This window comes from Rhinolophus sinicus, chromosome 17, assembly GCF_057876585.1.
Source record: "Rhinolophus sinicus isolate RSI-liver-muscle chromosome 17, RSI-T2T, whole genome shotgun sequence".
Lineage (NCBI taxonomy): Eukaryota > Metazoa > Chordata > Mammalia > Chiroptera > Rhinolophidae > Rhinolophus > Rhinolophus sinicus.
Window position 1 is genome coordinate 157,488,240 of NC_142517.1, and position 18,873 is coordinate 157,507,112.

Sequence of the window (18,873 nt, forward strand, 5' to 3'; positions counted from 1 at the left end):
CTTTATTTTTCATGAGAACATGTATCTTTCTAATATAGTAATTCCTTTTTGTTTTGGTCTATATCCTCCACTCCTGAAAAACGAAATTCAATAAAGACTAAGATATTTTTTACTGTTTGATTTTCTATTATATCACAAAGGCCTAAGAACAGCTGTTGATATTTGTATTTATTGAATGGATCGATGATCATGAATATAAGTAATAGATATTATAATCAAAATTTATTTTTAAAGTATAAGTTCAAAGATCATGACGATATCTTGATACTCAGTTTTTTTAAAGAGTGAGTGTCAAATTATATTGGATGCGGTATGCTTTTATCCGTATTGCCCTAAGAAACAAAGTCAGTTGTGGAGAGGATTAAATTACAATTCAAATAATTTCTCATTATAAAAAAAATTTTCTCATTATGAAATCTGAAATTTATTAAATGTTTTTTAAGTCATCATGATTTTGAAGTGGATATAAATTTTGTGGGGAAATGTCAAACACTAGATTATTATGATTTGGCATGAATCAAGTTGAGGAAAAACTGATGGATCTATAATTTATTGTTTTAAATATTTTATTTATTTAAAAATACATTACAAGAGGATAACCAAATTATTTAATCTAGGAATGATATATTTAATATATAATCAAATGTGTTTTTAAACATCAAGTTAGTGACTCAAGGGATTTTCTGTCAATGGTTCCAAATTTTAATTTATATTGTGTTTATTAGTCAAGGTTCTCCAGAGAAACAGAACCAATTATAGATAGATGATTGATAGATAGATAGATAGATAGATAGATAGATAGATAGATAGATAGATAGATGATAGATAGATTCCCATATAGTGATATTTATATTTATAAAGAGATTTATGGTAATGAATTGGCTCATGCAATTATAAAGGCTGAGAAGTCTGAAGATTTGCAGTCAACAAACTGGAAACTCTGGAGACCCAATAGTGTAAGTTCCAGTTGGAAACCCAGTAAGTCAGAGACCTAAGAAAAATTGGTGTTTCAGTTCAAATCCAAAGGCAAGAAAAGGTCATTGTCCTAGCTCAAGCCCTCAGACTGAAGGGGTTCCCTCTTACTTGAGGAAAGGCCAGCCTTTTTATTCTATTCAGGCTATCAACTGGTTGAGTGAGCACCGCCCACATTAGGGAGGGCCAATCTGCATTACTCAGTTTACATATTCCATAGTTATTCTCATCCTGACCGACACACCCAGAATGTTTGACCGCATATCTGGGCACCCTATTGGCTAGTCAATTTGACACATAAAGTGTACCATTACGTTGTGTTCCAAATTTCTTTACAATTTCCTTAAAGATTTTTTCTAATAATGACTCTAGAATAAAACTATGTACACCTTAATGGTCTGTAAAAGTAAAAGCAATATGTTGCTTATTATGTGTAAAAGTAAAAGCAATAAGCTTATTATGTGAGAGAAAAATGAATGTTTCAAAATCTATTTGAGATATTAAAAATTATATTTTTTAAAATCTCTAAAGGTTTTTTATTGAAAATCCTCTATTTAAAGAAGAAAGCAAATTCTGAGATGAAGGATTATGACAACTTTAAGAGTGCATTTCTATTTCATTTTAAAAATAGTATAAGCGTCACATTTCATCAAACAAGGAGCTTCTATATTATTAAATTTCATTTTAATGTTTTATACAATGGTTGAAAGGAAATGAAACACTTCAGAACTACTTTTTAAAGTAATGACAATCAAACATGTGAAAGGATGTAATGGCCTCAAAACAAATATATTCCCACAACTTCGATTTTATCAGAACTACACAAAGCTCAACTTCATCTATGAGCGTGTTATCTTCAGTACTCTTTCTGTTTGTCCAATTAATACAGTTTTTTCATAAAATCCCTTGGTCTAAGAGTCACTATAAGCTGCTTTGTGTGAGTTAACCCTACACAGAGAACTGGGTACTCATTTTCTTCTCTGTATTGCCCAATAATATACCCAAATATAATAGGGGTAAAGAGACCCTGTGACTTGACACTGAAGCAAGAGTTGATCTACATAGGGCAGTCTTCAAAATAGTTAACTGGTAATCCACAGATACCAACCAATCAAAACACATGCCATAAATGTCAGCACTAAATGTGCCCAAAGTTCTCAGTGGCATTTTAGAAACAATTGTCCTATAATAAACCAATGATGTTTACTAAGTTAATCATGCTGGTAAAATGTTATACTTTCTGTGTATGTCATCACCTTATTGCATTTCAAACTAACTTATAGGTCCTAAAGCTTTCAGAGGATGTAATAGTTTGAATATGGTGTTGATATTGTTGATGAATTTATCATGGAATTTGGCATTTTATAAAAATATTCCATACTAAATAATGCATGTGGAAAATATTTAACCTGAAATTTGTCAGAAAGCTTCAATAAAGCACCAACAGAGTTTACTGGAAATGAAATAGGTGTACGTGTGTGTGTTCAGGAGAGTTATCTAATAAGGGTAGACAACAATAAAAAAGCCCAGCCCTCAGAAATATAACAGAGGTAGGAGTTGGGAAATACATATACGTAGAGTTAGAAAACTAGATTGAATGTGGTGATTCCTATAAAGAGGGCACAGGAGAATGTTATGGAGCATTTATTGAGAAAAGATCCCTTTCTATTAGCAAACCTCAGAAAAAGCTTCACAGAAAAGGTGATCACATAGAGTATGAGGAGAGAAGAGGAAAGAGAATGAAAAGCAGATGTAGGGGAGGAAAACTTTTCCCTTCTTTCCTTCAGGTTCTTTGGTTGGGCTGATATGAAATTGACATGAGACATTAACATGAGAAAAATTAATTTTATATGTATAGAAACCCCAAAGATATGAGGCTCAGAGAAGAGACCAAAGCAGGCAGCTTTAAATCTTTTAGACAAACAAGAAACTTGTGAAAAAAAAGACAAGACAAAAAAGTTTGGGTTTGTGGTGGTAAATTAGTGAGGAAGAACAATGTTTTGTTTGTTTGTTTTTTAATATATCCCTCTCGGTCCTGAATTCCCTGTCTCTGACAATAAGCATTCCTTCTACCCTCCTGCTATAGGGAGGGCACCTTCACATGGGAGATTTATTTCCTGCTCTCAGGAAAACAAAGAAGTGTCAGAGTGGCCTTTTTTCACCTGCTGTTTCTTAACTAACTTTGATTCAAAATAATCAATATGCCAAAGTGGCATATTTGGGAATGACATATTTTATTATTCCCCTTCACAAGTTTTGGATCATCTTGTTGTAAGCCATAAATGGTAAACTAAGGCACTGTACTTGTTAATGTGAAATATAAAGAAAATTGACAGATACAAAAGATATTACCCCAGAAGAAAATAATTTTGTCCTGAAATAAGAAAAACTAATACTACTTTAAGAGATCAGGGTGATAATTAGACTCTGTGATCCTTGGAAAGTGTAACTGCTATTTATCAGATCAAATTTCATAGTTCTCCCCCTTTACTCCCAGGGAGCCCAGCACTTAGGGATACACTTGAACAAGATTAGCATCTTGCACCCTATCTTGTTCATAGTGAAAAATATTTTGAAAATATACATTTATAAAATCAAGCCCAGAACCTTTATATTGAGAACCCAAAAGGTATCTAACAAATATTTTTTCAAGATATCAAATTGTCTAAATAGAAGTCTTAAAGAGTCGCAAGAAATACCTACTTCAGAATTATCTCGTTAGATATTTAGAATATAATTACAATATTGTTAGATATTTTTATTTAGTTAGTTATCTTGGAAAGCCTTTTGGGGTGATCTATTTCTAAGGATCTCTGAATAACCATAAAATTTGTCCCCTCTCATTACATTGCTGAACAAAGATTAAAAGTTACTGGTTACTATAACATTTCCTTTGAATGATTAATCCTAATAGATAAATTTGAAAGTTAGATATTAATCAATTCTGAATTAAGCTTTGCTATTCTATTTGTTCATGGAAATTTTTGTTGCAATTAAAGACACAACCTTAGTAAATACCAATAAGTGGTCTCAAGGTCTATGTGAACTATCAATCACCAGGATTTAGTAAATATTAGATACAACATATGTTGATAATAAAAGAGGAAAAATTTTACATTTATATTCAGGGCCTTTAGGACTCTGAATCAAATATTTTTACTTGTTAAGATGGTGCCTGCCAACAAGCTGTTCGGAAATACCCATTAGAGTTATAAAGCAAGAATTTATCTTTGTTTATTAATGGAAAGTTAAGGAGTAGAAAGCATGGGCTCTCTCTCCCTCTCCCTGCTTACTATCTCATTATAGATACACATCTTCTTTATTTTTCATTTTCTTTGGAAAAAAAATAAAATGTTCCAATATATTTTATGTATGCAAAAGATGAACATTCGGAAATGTACTTATAACATAAAGTGACCAGTGATTGAGCACGTCTAGACTGAAAAACATTTGATGCAGTGTTCTGTGAAGCTTTTGTCAAAGAGTAATTAGCATATGAAGTAGCTAAATAGTCCATGCGAGTTCACTTTGTTCAGAGGTGTATAGACCCAGGTCTGTACACATCCTGGTTTGGACATATGCAAATGATATGTTGGCAAATGCATTACTGATACCTGGCACAATTTGATAAAAATCTTAGGCCAAAGACATGAAGGACCATGGAAGAAAATCAATATTTGTCTGTTTTTTAAGAAATGGTAATTTTAAAAAAGAATTTGTATTTTGGCCTTTTTTTTATTGAAGTAACACTGGGTACTAACATCATATTTCAGGTATACGATATTACTTCAATATCTGTATACACTATAGTGTGCTCACCACCAAAAGTCTCATTTCCATCCCTCGCATACATTTGATCCCCTTTACCTATTACGCCCTCCCTATACACCTCTTCCCCTCGCTAACCACCAATATGTTGTCTGTACATATGAGTTTGTTTTTATTTTGTTTTGTTTGTTCATTTCATTTTTGTTTTGTATTTTACATATGAGTAAAATCATACTATTTTTGTTCTTTTCTATCCGATTTGTTTCACTTATTTTCAAGGTCCATTCATTTTTGTCACACATGGCAATAGTTCTTATTTTTATGGGTGAGTAATATTCCATTGTATATATGTACCTCATGTTTTTTATCCACTCATCCATCAATGGTCACTTAGGATGTTTCCATACCTTGGCTATTGTAAATAATGCTGCAGTAAATATAGGGGTGCATATATCTTTTTGAATTAGTCTCTTCATATTCTTTGGATAAATACCCAGAAGTGGAATTGCTGGATCATATAGTAGTTATATTCTTAATTTTTTGAGGAAACTTCATACTGTTTTTCATAGTGGCTGCACCAATTTATAATCTTACTAACAGTGCACGAGGGTTCTCTTTTCTTCACTTCTCTACAGCACTTGTTATTTCTTTTCTTTTTGATAATAGTCATTCTAACAGATATGATATCTCATTATGGTTTTGATATGCATTTCCCTAATGATTAATGATGCTGAACATCTTTTCAAATACATATTGGCCATCTGTATGTCTTCCTTGGAAAAATGTCCATTCCGATCCTCTGCCCATTTTTTAATCAGGTTGTTTGTTATTTTATTATTGAGTTTTATGGGCTCTTTATATATTTTGGATATTAACTCCTATTGGTAATATCATTTGCAAATATCTTCTCCTATTTAGTTGGTTGCCCTTTTGTTTTATTGATGGTTTTCTTTGATGTGCAGAAGCTTTTTAGTTTGATGTAGTCCCATTTGTTTATTTTTGGTTTTGGTTCCCTTGCCATGGGAGTCAAATTCACAAACACATCACTAAGACCAATGTTCAGAAGCTTAGAACCTATATTTTCTTCTATGTATTTAATTGTTTCAGGTCTTAGATTCCAGTCTTTAATCCATTTTGAGTTAATTTTTATGTATGGTATGAGATAGTGGTCTAGGTTCATTTTTTTGCATGGAGCTGTCCAGTTTTCCCAGTGCCATTTCCTGAAGAGACTTTCCTTTTTCCTTTATTTGGTCTTGGCTCCTTTGTCATAAATTAGTTGTCTATGAATGTGTGTGTTTATTTCAGGGCTCTCAGTTGTGTTCCATTGCTCTGTGTGTGTATTTTGACTATTTTTAAATGCTCGGTTTGACATTAAATGTGATAAATAGTGCATATTTGTGATTATATGTATATAAATAGTGCATATTTGTGATTATAGGTATATAAAATATAATTGCATATTATTAAAAACAATTTACCTCCAAATCTTAAAAAAAATAAAATTGTAATATATCCCTTCCTGAAATTACTTTTGACTGGGTTTCACGACAAACAGCTGGCATGGGAGCTGAAGCTGGAAGTATGTTTTCCAGAATTATAGACATACAATAACCTCAAGCATCTTGACCAATACTGTGGTCTGGACTTGCCAGATGAAACCCTCTGCACTTTGATGGCTGGGCCCCTGTGTGGCATACATGCAAGGATCTTTTTGCTTTTGGAATGCTTTACCATCCTCCATTTTCTGCAGCATGTGAATAAAAATGGCCTTTGCTTGGAAAAGTTAAAATCAAATCAAGAAAGGAACTTGATTCCCAATTCACCATAGTCTAGGAGAAACTGATTGGTTTGAAAATGCTTTTGTGTTATTTTGACACGTTGGCTCTCAACCTTGTTGTATTCCAAGCCTCATTTTTATAGCAGATATTTTGAGACACCTTTATTCTCCTTAAAGAATTTCCGAGATAACCTACCTACACAGACTATTTCAAAGAAATAGGTGAAATGCCCTACATGTAATATAAAGGAAAAATATATAAATGCCCTGGAGCATGACTACAGTGGGTGACGTAATGAAGCCATCAGACACTTGCATCTATCCAGAGGTAGACTCAGCATAGGCTCACAGTGAATGTGGCAGCTACAAAGGTGAGTGTATCGGGAACTCAACTGCCCTGAGCAGTGTTCCTGCCTTGTGATGTTATTTTCCAAAACGGTGAACAACTCATGACAAACAAACAAACAAAAATACCTAAAGAAAATATAGTCTTTCCTCCATTTACCCAGTAGCTCCACTTCAGATAAATTTGGTATACATTAAAACCATGCCAAAAGTTCTCTGTGTTTCAATGTACAGAAGTTACATTATGGGCTCCTGTCATTATGCCCTGGTATTTTAAAATTTCTTCATATGTGAAAACTGTGCAGGGTGTTTAGCATGCTTGGCCCCCAATCACTAAATGCCAGTAGCAACATCTCCATTTTTATGGCCACCACAGCCATCTTCGGAGATTTCCAAAACACCCCCAAGGGGTGGTACCAATGCTTTTGAGAGCCTAGCCTGGTTCTCAGCATGGCACATGATCTCCCAACACTTATGCCCCATCCCAGCCCTGGTATAACCTAAACTATGCCTCTCCTGACTTCCTGTCTCCTCCCAGAGTAATTCCTCCCAAGTACAAATGCAAAATAGTGAAAAACTTTATTATCCCCAAATATTTTTTAAAGCTTGTTCTCACAAATATGTGCAGAAAAACGTAAGGTTTAGAAGAAGCAGAAACTCCTAAGAGTAAAGGACTTATTTTTTAAGTGAATTAAATAAAGGCTCTCAGAGCTAAAGGTACATTTGATGAGTTGTTAGGGAAATTCCTTGTTTTTGTTTTTTCACTTCCTAATATCCAACTTCCATTAATTAGTATTTATAAAATTAGTATTTTTTAAATGTATTACTATTTATATCTGGCATATTGCTATACAATCTTTGCTAAATAGCAAAATAAGTCATCATTCTAAAATTTGAATCTGATCATATTTCTTTCTTGATCAAAAGCTTCAGTGGATCTTTCTTTTAAATTCACATAATTTTAAGGAATAGATCCTTTTCTTCAAATTAAAATCTTATGTAAAACTACAATGTATGAAAGAGATACAAGCAGTTCTCTGGTTAGAAGTAGGGAGGAGGCTAGCATCATTCTTATCCTAGCCTCTCCTTAGCGATGTCTGAGGCAATCCCATAGAAGCCACCATCACAGGGCTCTCAGCAACACTGTTTAGGAGGCAGCGCGGGACAGGATTCCTGACCACCTCTTCGTATGGCCCTATAAGGCCTCCAGGCTCTGGTCCCACACCCCCTTGCTTACTGTAGACATTCTCAACTATAACATACAACCATACCCTGCTAGGGGCCATTCACTAAATACCTCCAAATGTCTCCTGCCTTTGTATCTTTGATTTCACTGCCCTTTTCCCCTGGACTCCTCTCATCACCAATCACCCAGGTTGATGCCTATCCATCTTCTATGAGCTCTCATCTCTCTGGGATGTTTTCCTTAACAAAGCTAGATAATAAGGCTCTTCATCTTTTGTGTTCCCATCCACTCTGTTCTACCATCTATCACAGTTTTAATAATGGCAGCTGGCATTGATTGATTGCTTGCAATGTACCAGGGGCTCTTCTAACCCCTTTCCTGTTTGAACACAAGTCTTCCTCATAATAACCTCATGGTATAGGTCCTAATAGTGTCTCCACTTTAGAGATAAGAAAACTGAGGCCCCCAAAAGCTAAACAGCTTTCCTACAGTTGTTCATGACTAGGCAGTGGAGGCACCACAGTCTAAATTTAGGTAGTCTGCTTGATCAGATTATCACACTTTTTTTTTTTTTTTTTTAACTTCTGTTATCTTCGACCTGAAATCCGGAAACCCCTTGAAGTGTCAGTCACATCTTATATAACTTCCTATACCCAGTGCTCAATAAGCATCAAAAAGTGCTGTTGAAAGAATCAAAATGAATGATTTTTTTCATGGGTTCAACCTAGAAAGAGACTTTAATTCAAAAACTCATAAAATGTTTATTGGCCTTCCTATAATGATATCTCCTTTTCTCTGCTTTCATTACTTTCTTACTATAAGCTGATAAAACTAACAATATTAGATCACAGTGCAACAGCATGCAGCTCAATCGGTAATAGAAATTAAAAATATTTAACAGTAAATTCAATTAATAGATTTATAACTTTTCTGAACAAACTTTATGTTAATATATTAAACGTGCTTATTCAATAGGGAATTGTTTCATATAATATGTATTATTCATGTTACTATATTAAATGGGCTTTTTCCTGTAAGATATAAACTAAGGAAAGGATATATTTTTATTTCTATTTTTCCAAATATTCATTTTTTATCTTTATAATTATGTGTAATATTGACCTGTTCAACCTTTTTATACCTATCCTTTTACTTACTCATTTATGACAATTACATTCATTTTTTTCCCCAGTGTATCTTAATTCAGGCCTTTTTAGAGCTCTAAGAATTTTTTCAGATTTTGGTTTTTCAGAACTTTCAGTTGTTAAGACTGTGGGTTCAGAATCTGTCAGCCTGTGGCTCTGCCTTTTATGAGCTGGATGACACTGAAAAAAAGTTACCCATCATCTCTGAGCATCAGTTTTTCTCATCTGTAAAACTGGATTATAATTGTCCCTACCTCAATGTCTTTAATATGCTCCACTCAATGAGTGGCTCATGCTATATGCTAAATAAATTTTAGTTATTTTTAACTTCCATATTTATCATAGGGGGAGAATCTTGTTGAGCCTCTGAGGGAAGGTTCACATGGCAGGCCTTGAACTTCACAGGAGTTTCCCATAAGGGGCAGTAAGTAGTTCCAGACCATCAGCCAAACTCTGTGACTTTTTAGTGGTGTGACCTTGGCAAGTTATTTAACATTTCTGAGTGTCAGTTTATTAACGTGTAAAGTGAGTATAATCCTATTTACCTCATATGGTCACCATAAGGATTAAAAACAAAGATGTGTGAGAGGCTTAGCACTGTACTAACATTTAAACAAGTGGTAGCTACCAGTGCTTTTCACTAAATCGAGATCAGACCCAGTGAGTAGTCATCTTCATTGGATGATAGAAGTTTCTCTCTCAGCTTCACTGTGTACCATGGATGTCATTGTTTTACATAGAAATGGACTTGGTATTCACCAAATAACCAAAATGATATTTGCTGGTTCATATTAGAGTCACTCCATTTGACTGAACTTCATTAATCGCAAATCTTAGAAAAAATAGACAGGAGCACCAAAGAAATAGAAGAAATTTAAGAAGAAATGGGCAATAAGTGTAAATGAATGAGTCAAATAAGTGCTTAATCAACATAAACATGAAGCAGAATCCTTATAATTGTACAAAGTACCACAAGAACTAGATTCTAAACCTGTGCACCAGTAAGCCACAGACCTTACACATCTCACCCAGCTTGGGTGGATCATAGTTTCCTGATTTATAAGATAGGGACTGGATTAAATGATCTTGCAGGTCCCATTCAGCTGTAACATTTTAGAATTGTCTTGACTTGGAAAATATTAGCAACGAAATTTTAAAAGCAAGCCCAAAGTTTTAAAAATCCCTATTATTTTTTTTTAAATTCTATTAAGCCACTATAACCATAATCTTTACAAATAGCAGTACTTTCACTCTTTTGCACAAAAGCTTTCCAGAATTCAATCTGAAAGACCATGGGTAAACCCAGGTCATTTCTCCAAAGTCAAACTGATGTTAGCTGTTAACCACAAAAAACATCTGGAAAGCCATCTGCTACAGTTCAGGCAGGGGCTGTCAGACTCAAGCTATCCCCTGAGAAGACACAAAGTATCCTAACTAACTGTATGAGCAACTGGAACACCTTTCATTTGGGTTTTCCGGTATAAGAATACTCCCAGAGGACACTGTATTTAGGGATGGGCTTCTTGGAATGGAGAGGCACACACTACGGGTTCTCTGGTGGTTATTTTATGCCAGAAAGTGCTACTTCCAATGTGCTCCACAATTAATCAGTCGGTGTACTCTAAAACCAACTGTGGAAGACCTACTATGTGGGAGTCCCTGTAGCAATAGACGACGTGCATGGACCCAACCACCAGGGTGCTCACAGCGCAGGGCAAGAGGTGAGCGCACAGGCCTACAACGGCAGCACCATATGATGAGGAGCAAGCCATAAAGCCAAACAGCACAGACAAACTCTTTGTTATCGGTGCAGTTTGTTTTCAGAACAATGAAGGGTGCTGTGGAGCTGTACTGGCTTTTGCTGGCTTTCTGTTGAACCAAATCCATGGAGTGATCTCATTAAGGTAAATCATGTTAAATCAGTGCCGGATTTCAACAATTTCAAAATAATGAATTTCGTTTTTAAAAAGTCACAGTTACTCTTCTTGTCTTTTCATCCCATTGGAGATCGAGTCAGTTAATTTTTCCCTTGTTATATGACTCCTTCTCCCCATCCTGTTCCTGCTGCCATCGTTTTCATCCTCTTTGTCTCTGACCTTGACTGTTGCGCCCTGCCTGTTTCTGGGCTTGCCTGTTCCCAATTCATCATTGCCTTTGGCCTGATATTTTAACTCAGGCATTTTGATCCAATGGAATATGCTTTTATAAAAAGACAAAATAAATAGAATATTAAATTCTCAACTAAATAAAATTATCAAATAAAGTATGAAATTAATTCTTCATCTAAGTCCTAAATATTAGTCATCTCTGTGCATGACACCATTCTTCATCCCATTATTAACGCCATGTTATCAAAATGGTCCAGTTTGCATTTCAAAATTACAATGTCCCCTCTCCCTCCACATGGCTAGCAGAGCACTCTTCCTAAAACACATGACCCCTCACCCTTCTCTTTTGCTTAAAACTCTTCAGGGACCTCCTATGGCCAAAACAAATGTTCTCAAACTTGAGCATGCATGGGAATAACTGAAGAGATTTTTTAAAAATGCAAATTCTCAAGGCCAAGCCCTCCTGAGATTCTGATTCAATAGTTGTGGGTGGGGTGCAGAGCCTACAGGATCCATCCCACCATGGCAGGCAGCCTTCCTTCCTAGCAGCTCCTTCACTTCTGCCCTCCCCCCATTCTCTCCCTCTTGCTGTGCATTCCTTGCAGATAGGAATCTAGGTTCCCAGTACCAGCAGAGTACTTAGGAAATGGATAGCTCTCCATAAAAGGTTTAAATGAAGGATAAAAGCGTTATGTATACTCAGAATTATCTAGTCTGATGTGATACAACTAGAAATATGTGAGACAAATATCTGAAAGGCATCAATTGATCAAAGCTTGAAAGAAAACATATGTAGCATTCAGCTTTGGTTTTGATGAACATCTATTTCTGATTATCCTCAGAGGAGAAAATTCTAATTTATGATGATTACAGTTATTGTGAAGACGACCTGTAAGCATGTAGATTTTTAGAAAAGCAATCCGCTTGCTTTTAATTTTCAAGTTAGTTAATTTACAAAAGCACAGATTCCCTAAATGCTTTAAAATGGTTAGAACAAGAATAAAATTTTGTGACAATGTTGCTCATTTGTGAAAATGTATTAATATAGTCAGGCACAGTGGTTCTTTCATGTGTTTATTTTAAATTACAAAGTGATGGTAGGCACCGCAGACTTCCCCAGGGAAGGGTGGGGTCATCTAGATGGAGGTGTGCCTTCTTCCAAGTTCCTGAAGTCCTGTTGCTCTGCTGTCCAGCCAGTGGAATCTCGCTCTAACCCACCATGCCAGGGTGTTGAACACATTATGAGGCGATAGTACAGATAAAAACACACCCAAGGCGATCCAGGTATTGAAGTGCCATGTGTGATTCCTCACAAGGAACTGTGGTTCAAAAGATCACAGAAGAATAAGAATAACTTATTTTGTTTTTGTGTTTTGACCATGACGGATGGGAAGATACACTGATGCACCCACATTGACATGCATGTTCTTTTGTCTACCTGGAAAGTTTTCCCTCTTCACACAAGTATATCTTGCTCATCCTTCAGGTCTCAGCTTGGAAGGAGTATTGTCCAGGAAATCTTCCTGGCTGCCAACACCTAGGCTAGCTGCCACCTCTCTATGTTCTATAGTCCCCATTGCTTGCCTTTATTACAACAGCTAATGCAGTCCATCAAACTTATAGCTTTACTGGTTGAGCTCCCCATTTTGACCATGAGAAAGAAATGTTATCCTATTTTTCATCGTACCGTAAGGGCCTAGAATAGAGCCTGTGGTAAAATAAGCATGGCATAAACATTTGTCAAGTGAATCAATGATTTAAGCATATTTATTCAATACAAGCCTCTGCATATCATCGCAGCCTACAAATTACTTAAAGTTTTATCTTGCTCCTGTTTTCATACCTCAAAGCTCTGAAAAATTAGCTGGTGTCTGGTTTAATTTCAAAAGAGTCATGAGTTGTATAGACTAGAAGGACTGGAAGGGCAACCATCTGTGTTTAGTCCTGCCTCTACCACTAACAAGCTAAGTGATCTTTACAGATCTTATGCTTTCTGTTCCTCATTGTCCTCAGCTAGAAGAGCTACTTTCCAACCCAAAGCTTCCAAGAGTCCAAAAAGAAAATCTTTACTATTCCAGGCAAAATAGCTTCACCAATGATAAGTATAAGCCTTGATTATTCTTCTAGGATGTGATAGAAGGTTTTTCCCAATGATATTTTGCAACACTAATACGGATCAATAATGGCTGTGAGTACATAGCATTTCCCCCCCTTTATTCTAAGCAGAATTAGTATGAAAGAAAGAAAAGGTGACTTTGTGCCTCGTGGTGACACCAACAGCTTAGTGGTCAGTAGCACTGCTGCCAAATATGGGTGGATTGTTTAACAGAGTCCACACTGCCATCTACAGTACATGTGTTGTTGTCCCATCAGTTAATCATAGCCATCTGGGGCTCATGCAAAGTACATGGATGACAGGGAAGGGCATGAAACCAACATCAACCATACCATTTAAATCTAGTTATGAGGCCCAACATGGCCACTTCCTACTCTACACTGTAAAAATGAACATCACCTGACATTAATTTCCTCTCAGACTAGATAAGGTCTAAGAATATATAAAGATATTGTACATGGAAATCTCGGTTAAGTTGTAAAATACCGATGTAAATAGTAGTTCTTCAACAAAATTAGACTGTCCTCAGCACCTGTCTTTGATATAACCTAAGGGTCAGTCGTTCTGTAAGTACTTATTCAGCACGTATGTGTCTGACACAGTTCTAGGCATGGTTCTGAAAGAAGCTTATTCATTATTCTAGCTAGAGTAACAGAAAACAAACACACAGAAAAACGAACAAATTATTAAAATAATATCAAAAGCATCTGAGATGGCTACCTTAGCAATGACGCTCAGGAAAGACCCGAAAAATATCATTTGATTTGAGAACTGGGAAGAGCTGAGGAAGAAGATCCTAAGCAGGTACAAAGGGCCTGAGGCAGGAATGAGCTTGGTATGTTTAAGGAATGGAAATAGGCTGCTGAGACTAGAAAAGAGAGAATGATGAACAAGAGGTGAAATATGAGTTAGAGAGAGAAGCAGAGGCCAAGGGAAAGAGTTTGGGTTTTATCCCATGCAGGGAAGCACCACTGGGAAATTCTAAAGCAGCGTAGTCATGTATTCAGCAGCCTCAAACTACTGCTCTTTAAGCCACATTTTTCCTTCGGAGAAAAGTGCTAGGCAGACCAATAATCTCAAAGGCAAATTTAAACCAACAAAGACACACAGTGTTTTGTTTGCTTTCTTAAATCTGTTTAATATTTTATTGCACCTGCTTCATGTAAATGAAAAGGTTACTTTTAATTTATTTATTATTGGTTTGCTTTACTGAAAACCAGAATAAGATCAGGAGTGATTTGCAATAAGTAGTGAATGTCAGTTTGTGATCCTGAAATTCAAAGTGAAGGATTCTTAGTCTTCTTTCCCTGGTTTCACTTATTATTTTTAGTTGTCTGTTTTAAGATTAAGTGGAGGTAGGAAGATTAGACAGTATATAAGAATTGATGAACAGCTCATTTTAATAAAAGCTTTTAATACGTCATACGAAATTAGGTTTACTAATAAAAACATATGGTGCAGATCATCCCAATATTCCCATACATTTATCCACAATTATGTACTGGGCTTACAGTTTTATAGTTATTTAGAATTTGATCATGTAGTTTTCACCTAGGCAAAATCCTTATCTGCTTAAATTAAGATTTTTAAATACTGAACAAATGAAACATGGCATTGGAAAATTTAGCAATTCTTATTAGCTCATGTGCATTTCTATATGCATAGCCATTGGAAGTCTCTAGATATATTTGTTGTATTTCAATTCTATAAAATTTAAAGAAGTATCATTTTAAAAATCAAAGCGTTATCAGGATCAAGTTATTTTTTTCTATTTTATATTGTTACTTATTTAAAGGTTTTGTTTTTAATTCAATTGGAAAGAACAATATGTAAGTGAGATTAAACTCCTCCTTCAAGCCAGTTGGGTTTTTAAAAATTAGTATTTAAGCAATCTGGAGTATGCAAAATCATGTGATGATCATATACCATGCTCATTCCAAAATACCTGCACACACGTGGGCGCATGCATGCACACACTGAGGTCATTCGTATCTTCACTCTAATATACGAAGCTCCCAGAAAAGAGGTCGACAAGTATAAAGTTTTGGGTGCTCTTTTTCATTTAGGGCAGCGGCTTTTGCTCTCTGCAAGGCTCACCCCTGATTAATTGAGTCAGTATGGAATCACTGCAATGTATTACACAACAATCACACCCTCACAGAGGGGGTCAAGAGGGGCTGTGTCCAGACAGATATTTCTGAATCAGCCAGGAAGAAATCTTTGTTGTCTCCTGAGGGTTTTTCAATATTCTGGTGTGGGTGTGTGGGTATGTTTAAGAAGTCTCAATATCGGGGAGGTGCTGGATGGCTCAGTTGGTTAGAGGGCCAGCTTTGAATAATGGGGTTGCCGGTTTGATTCCCACATGGGCCAGTGAGCTGTGTCCTCCACAACTATATTGAAGGACAATGACTTGGAGCTGATGGGCCCTGGAGAAACACACTGTTCCCCAATATTCCCCAGTTGAAAAAAAAACAAAGAATTTATTTTAAAAAAGAAAAAAAGAAAAATATATAGGTGATGATCAGGAGGAAAAGAGAAAAGTTTAAGAGTTCTATACACTACATGGAATTTTACTAGGGGAAAAAAGAGTCTGAGTTTTTAAGAGGCTTAAATTAAATAACTCTGAAGCCCATTTTTGCCCTAGGACTATGGGTATTTTCAGGAGTAGCACGTACTTAACGTTTCAAGCATATGTATAAGAGATGAGAAGAAATAAAAATAACCTCTGTCCCAGGAACAATGGAAGACTTCGATCACAAAGTAGGACATAGCATTCGGCTACATCACCCATTGATGTACACTGCCATTGTAAATGGAGTCAAATGGCAGGCTTTCTGGGGATCAAATGGTGCGCTTCACTGTCTAGCTCCCTAAAGTGTTTCTGTAGTGAACTGCTCCTGAATGAATCACATAAACCCCCAGAGAAAAGTTTCCAACATTCATACTGAGACTGATTTTTGTATCAATGACTTTCATTAGAAATTTAATTGCTGTGTATTCAAATATTAGGACTGGAAGGATATATTTTGTCCTCTTTTGTTTTGTTTTGTTCTTTCCCTAATATTAATAGTGATTTCTCATTTTACCATAGCCCTTCTGTCAAGATTCTGGCAATCAGGGTGTTGTGAAAAACAGAATGCATTCTCTAGCATTTACTAAAGAGAGATTTTCCTCTCACAGTCCCATAAGTGAGAAAACAGGGTCCCTTTAATCAATCTATCCTCCACACTCGAGCCAAGTGATCATCTTATTAATAAATCTGACCATTTTCTCCATGGTTAAATCTTAAATGATTTTCAACAAGCCTCTGAGTATCATCACAGCCTACAAATTACTTAAATTTTATCTTGTTCTTGTTTTCATACCTCAAAGCTCTGAAAAATTACCTGGTGTCTGATTTAATTTCAAAAGAGTCATGAGTTGTATAGACTAGAAGGACTGGAAGGGCAACCATCTGTGTTTAGTACTGTCTCTACCAATATCCCCCAACAAAAAAATTGAAAAAAAAAGAAGAAGAAAATGATTAAAAAAGAAGTCTCAATATCAACCCAAATATGTTGGAATTTAGGAAAAGCTTTCTGATTTATTTCATGACATTCATAAATTTTGCTCTGTACCTGAATGACAAATTCCTATACAGAACTGAAAAAACTCTCTTAGACAATTGTTGACCTTTCTTACAAACGGCTTTTGGAGGAATTATGAAATAGAATAGATATTCTATAGCCAGCAACTCTCTGGCACTATTCTCATTGAAAAAGTGAACTTGATCGTATAACCAGTGTTTTAAACAAAAATTATAGAATATCCCAAATTGCTTAAGTTACATCTCTAATTTAACAGTCAGTATATTTAAATGAAGATGTGCTAAAGGGTTTGGTAGTCATGGCAACAGATTTGAAAATATACCATGTCATTCAAGTCTATTAGAAAAAAATATATTACCCTTCCAAAGGGATTTTTTGCTACTTTAAATACTGACTGTAGAGGAGAAAAAGAAAAGGATGACAGAATAGAGGGGACATGGAATATATTTAATTTTTTTCACTACAAAAATGCTGGTTTGAAAATAATGTGATCTAAACTCTAAATAAATTTGACTATAGACAAAATTGATATTAAAAATAAAGAATATGAAAAAATAAACATAAATCAAATTTGCTGCCTTACAAAAATGTGGTAAATCTACTTTCTGCTAGTAAGACTAGAAGTAAAGAGTGATGTTATATGTTTTTTTAACATTTAAGTGAGTTGCTTTTAGAGCACATAATTTGTGACTATTAAGATGAGAAACAAAACCTCATGAGAGAAACATAACTTTCAATGAGTTTAAACAAACATGCACGATATTTGCAGATTTATTCAAAATAAGAAAGTAGGTGATTAAATTGAGATTATTGTGGATAATTTAAGGCACAGAGAGACAAAAATGGAAATCATTCGAATATACTCATTAAAAATCCCAGCTAACATTTTGAGATCTATTCTTATTTTTTTTCTATGCTACAAATCTTTATCTAGCTGCACATTTTTTCTTGTAAACAGAGAATCACACTATACATATTTATCTATAATTTGAGAGCTGAAGAGCCTGGCTTTGATGTCAGATATACTTGGATTCTAGTTTCAGCTCCTGATCACATTTCCAAAGGTGTGTTTTGGAGCCCATCTGAGCTTCCATTCCCTTATGTGAAAAACACACATAGTAAAAGCACCTCTAGCAATGAACCATTGTCGGACCAGGAGATAGCAAACTGAGTGAAAAAAGACAATCAATAGATGCCAAAGCAGATCTGACAGAATGTTAGGATTTTCTGCCAAAGATTTTAACACAACCATTATAAAAATGCTTCAACAAGCAATTATGAACACACTTAAAACAAATGAAAAAAATTTTTCAGCAAAGAAATAGAGAGTGTAAAGAAGAACCAAGTGAAAATTTTAGAAGTGAAGAGTACAATAACTGAAATTTTAAAAGCTCTGTAGATGGATTCAACAATAGAATGGAGAGGGCAGAGAAGAGAAAAATCACTGAACTAAAAGAGAACAATAGAAATTACTGATTCTGAACAATAGAAAGGAAATCGACTTTAGAAAAGAAAAACAGAGCCTCAGGGACCTGTAGGACTAATACAGAAATTCAACAGCAATATCATCACAGTCCTGGAAGGAGAGGAGTAAGAGGGCAGTACTGGAAAGGAATTAGAAGAAACAATGGCTGAGAATTTGTCAAATTTGTCAAAAAAACACAAAAAAAAACCCACAATAGATTCAAGAAGCTGAGCAAATCACAAATAGAATAAGCCTAAGGAAATCCAAACCAAACACATCAGAGTCAAACTTCTCAAAAATAAAGACACAAAAAAAATCTTAAAATTAGCAAGAGAGAAACACCTTACTTTTAGAAGGGTTTTGAATGAGTGGACTTCTTATGAGAAACCATGGAGGCCAGAAGT

The 18,873-nt window shown here is 35.2% G+C and overlaps 1 protein-coding gene and 1 pseudogene across 11 annotated transcripts in view; one reads left to right on the forward strand and one right to left on the reverse strand.

Annotated features, from left to right (window-relative positions):
- Positions 1-18,873, forward strand: part of B3GALT1 (beta-1,3-galactosyltransferase 1) — a 524,367-nt gene that overhangs the window by 327,765 nt on the left and 177,729 nt on the right. The window lies entirely within an intron of this gene.
- The window catches only part of LOC141567914 (large ribosomal subunit protein eL34 pseudogene), a 119,998-nt pseudogene that overhangs the window by 74,256 nt on the left and 26,869 nt on the right, over positions 1-18,873 (reverse strand).